Consider the following 4,711-nt stretch of genomic DNA (forward strand, 5'->3'; position numbering starts at 1 on the left):
GCTCTACTTAAAAGTGTTCTGCTATTAAGCTTATAGTTGCACCTCCTGAGGCAGCATGCAAGCCCTTTGACACAGCTGTGCAGTAGCGGGGAAACAGCAGCAAGTCAATTGGATTGGTGTAAAACAATAGGAGATTCTGTACATTTTCCCAAGCAATGGCATATGTAGGGCATGAGTCAAAGGATTCGAGCTGCCAAAAAATGAAAGGCACAACAGAGCTTTCACCTGTGAGCAGCTGGTCAGACACTTTTGGTTTTCCAAATATGTGCACACATTGAGAGAAACCCACCCAGTGGCTATTATCTTTGAACATCAAGGACAAACATGTCATGTCTAATGCCTATCCAACTGTTAATGCAGTCTGTGCCTTTGTTGGAACTTCTGTTGCCAGTCTAAAGGATATTTCGTTTAACTGATACACTCTGCCTTGTTGATGTATCATTAGTACCTAAACTTTTTATGTAAGAAGTCACTAGGAATATGCTGAGGGTGCACGTTTACTTTTTTTGCCCAAATTCACTAACAACCTTATATAAAGAGTGTTAAACACATCTTGGAATTGAGAATAAAATTGTAACAGAGGAAAATATAGATCATCAAAATACTGTTCATGGTAATATAAACAGATTTTATATACACGTACATACACAATTTTGCTGCACGCATAGATATGTACACTATCCTTAACAGTTGTGTAGTATGTTTCATGAATGTATATGGCACCCTGGTTGCTCTTTTCAGATACAAGTATAAAGATGATTCATAGTTAATATTATGAGAGCTTTCTACAGTCTCTTCTGCCAAATGTAAATAGAACTTTCTATTAATAACATGTAATCTGATTATATATTTCCAGTGCTTTATCTTTTAATGCATATGTATTAAACACGTAATGCATGCAACATACTGTATGTGATATATACATACAGGAGAGTATGGTGCAGGGTGTGAGTAAAACAAATATGAAAGTTAGTGTCTTAGGTGAATGCTTGAGAGACCAAACTCTAAATGCTTTTCTAGTCTCTACATGATATGGACTCTCTTTACAGCTTTTCACATTTTTTTCTCTTTATTTTCTCCTTTTTACTTCATTTTCCTACCCTCTCCCCTCCCTAAATAAAATGTGCTTTCTGTTGCCCTTAACCTTTCTCACATGCTCTTCCTTTTGACTGAAATGCTATCTCATCTTCCAAACCTGCATGTTTATGTGCAAAGTACTGTTCTTTTTTCATCCCTGGCTTTGGCATCTGTTCTTCTAGAAGGCATTTCCTGGTGATCCTGATAGCCACTGGACGGTAGCTAAGTGTCCCTCCTCTATTCTTCCATATCATTCTATGTATACTGTCCTACAATACCTCTTATTACATAGTTGTAAATAATATTATATAGTAATGTTTAATTGTTCATGAGTTTAAAATATCCCAAAATTGTTTTAATTGTGATAAAAACATGTAACATGAAATATACCTTCTTAACAAATGTTTGTATGTACATTACATTATTGTTAATTATATGCACATATTTGTACGACAGATGTCTAGAATGTTTTCATCTTTTATAACTAAAACTGTATACCCATTGAATAGCAGCTCTCCATTTCCTGCTACCCCCAACCCTTAGCAACCACTATTCCACTTTCTACTTCTAGGAATTTGAGACTTTAGATACCGCGTGTAAGAGAAGTCATACAATATTTGTCCTTCTGTGATGGGCTTATTTCACTTTGCATAGTATTGTCAGTGTTCATCCATATCATAGCATATGACAGGATTTCCTTCTATTTGTAAAGCTGTATAATATTCCACTGTATGTAAATGCCACATTTTCTTTATCCATTCATTCATCAATGGACATTTAGGTCCTTTCCACCTCTTGCCTATTGTGAGTAATGCTGCAGTTAACACGGGAGTGCAGATATCTGTTTAAGATCCTTATTTCCTTTTTTTTTGGATAAATATCCAGAAATAATAATGCTGAATCATATGGTACTTCCATTTTTAATTTTTTGATGAAACTCTATAATATTTTCCATAGTGATTGCTCCATTATTAATTCCCACCAAAAGTGTACAGGGTTCCAATTAGTCCACATCCTCATCAGCACATGTTATTTTTTGTTTTTGTCTTTTAATTTTTATAATGGTCATCCTAACAGGTATGAGGTGATATCTCATTGTAGTTTTATTTGCATTTCCCTGATGATTAGTGATGCTGAGCATCTTTTTATATACTTGTTAGATGTTTCTGTGTCTTCTTTGGAGAAATGTCTATTGAACTATTTTTTATTTGGCCATTTGTCTTTGTGTTATAGAATTATTTGAGTTCCTTATATATTTTTGGCATTAACCCCTATATCAAATATATACAATCCATACATTGCCTTTTCACTCTGTTGTTTCCTTTTCTGTGCAGGGATTTTTAAAAAGTTTAATTTAGTTCCATTTGTCTAGTTTTGCTTTCATTGCTTGTGTTTTTGGTGTCATGCCCAAGAAGTTATTGCCACACCCAGTGTTATGAAGATTTTTATCTATATTTGTTTTATATTTTCAGGTCTTATGTTTAAGTCTTTAATCCATTTTCAGTTGATTTTTGTGTATGTTGTAAGATCGAGGTCTAATTTTATTTTGCATGTGGATATCTGGTTATTCCACCACCCTTTGTGAAAGAGACTATCCTTGCCCCGTTGTGTAGTTTTTTTTTTTTTTTTTTGACACCTTTGTCAAAGATCATTTGAATGTGTGTACATGGGGTTATTTTTAGGAACTCTATTCTGTTTCATTGGTCTGTGCTCATGCCCGATTTCACACTGATTTGACTATTACAGTTGTGTAATGTATTTTGAAGCCACAGAATGTGAGACCTTGAGCTTTTTGTTTCTCAAGATTATTTTGAGTAATGAGGGTCTTTGGTGGCTGCACATTAATTTTAGGATTGATTTTTATATTTCTCAGAAAAATTGCTATTGGGATTTTGATGGGGATAACATTGAATCTGTACAACACTTTGGGCAGTATGAAAATATTAACAATATTAAGTCTTCCGATCCACAAACATGGGATGTCTTTCCATGTTTGGATGTCTTCTTTAATTTCTTTTAGCAAAGTTTTGTAGTTTTCAGTGTATAAGACTTTCACCACCTGACTCCAGTTTCTTCCAAAGTATTTTATTATGTTTGATGCTATTGTAAATTGAAGTGTTTTCTTAATTTCCTTTTCAAATTGTCCAGTTGGTGTATAGGAACATCACCGATTTTTGTATTTTGTTTTGTATACTGCATCTTTGCCGAAAATGGTTCGTTAGTTCTAATAATTTTTGTGGAATTGTTAGGGATTTCTTCATGTAAGGTTATGTCACTTGTGAACAGAGATAATTGTATTCATATTTTCTGATTTGAATTCTTTCTTTCTCTCTTTCTCTTTCTTTCTTCTCTTTCTCTTTCTTCTTCTTTCTCTCTTTTTTTTTTTCTCTCTTTCTTTCTTCTTTCCCAATCTGTCTTTCCAGAACTTCCAGTATTCTGTTAAATAGAAGTGTTGATAGCAGGCATCCTTGTCTTGTTCCTAAGCTTAGGAGGAAAAGTTGTAAGTTTTGCACCAATGAAGATGATGTTAGCTGTGGGATTTTCATATATGGCTTCTATTGTGCTAAGGTACTTTTTTATATAACTAGTTTGTCGAGAGGTTTATTATTATCATGAGAGGATGTCAAATTTGGCAAATGCTTTTTATACATCTATTAAGAGGATTATGTGGTTTTTATCTTTTATTCTGTCAACGTGGTGTATTACATTAACTGAGTTTTGTATGTTGAACCATCCTTCCATCTCAGGGATAAATCCCACTTGACCATGGTATGGGAACCTTTGACTATGCTATTAAACTTTGTTTGCTAATATTTTCTGAGGATTTTGGCCTCTATATTCATCAAAGATATTGGTTTGTAGTTTTCTTTTCTTCCAGTGTCTTTCTTTTGAAGAAGGGTAATGGTGGCTTAATGAAATGTATTTGGAAGTGTTCCTTCTTCATTTTTTAGAAGAATTTAAAAATATTGGTGTTAATTCGTAAAATGTTTGAAAGAATTCTTCAGTGAAGCCATTTGCTCCTGGGCTATTCTTTGTAGGAGGTTTTTGGTTACTGACTCAATCTCTTCTCTACTTATAGGTGTTCGGACTTTCTACTTTTTTATCATTCGGTCTTATTAGGTCGCATCTTTTTAGGAGTTTTTTGATTTCTTCTAGCTTGTTGCCATATAACCGTTCATAGTAGTGTTTTATGATCCTTTTAATTTCCATGTTATCAGTTGTAATGTTTCCTTCTTTATTTCTGATTCTATTTATTTGAGTCTTCTCTTTTATTAACTAGTCTAGCTAAGGGTTTTTCAATTTTGTTTATCCCTTTTTAAAAAAACTATTAGAGGCCAGGCACAGTGGCTCACGCCTGTAATCCTAGCACTCTGGGAGGCCGAGGCGGGTGGATCGCTCAAAGTCAGGAGTTCGAGACCAGCAAAAGCGAGACCCCGTCTCTACTAAAAATAGAAAGAAATTATCTGGACAGCTAAAAATATATATATATATAGAAACAATTAGCCGGGCATGGTGGTGAATGCCTGTAGTCCCAGCTGCTCAGGAGGCTAAAGCAGGAGGATCGCTTGAGCCCAGGAGTTTGAGGTTGCTGTGAGCTAGGCTGACGCCACGACACTCTAGCCTGGGCAAAAAG

The sequence above is a fragment of the Propithecus coquereli genome, unplaced genomic scaffold (genome assembly GCF_000956105.1).
Source record: "Propithecus coquereli isolate 6110/MARCELLA unplaced genomic scaffold, Pcoq_1.0 Scaffold231, whole genome shotgun sequence".
Taxonomy (NCBI): Eukaryota; Metazoa; Chordata; class Mammalia; order Primates; family Indriidae; genus Propithecus; species Propithecus coquereli.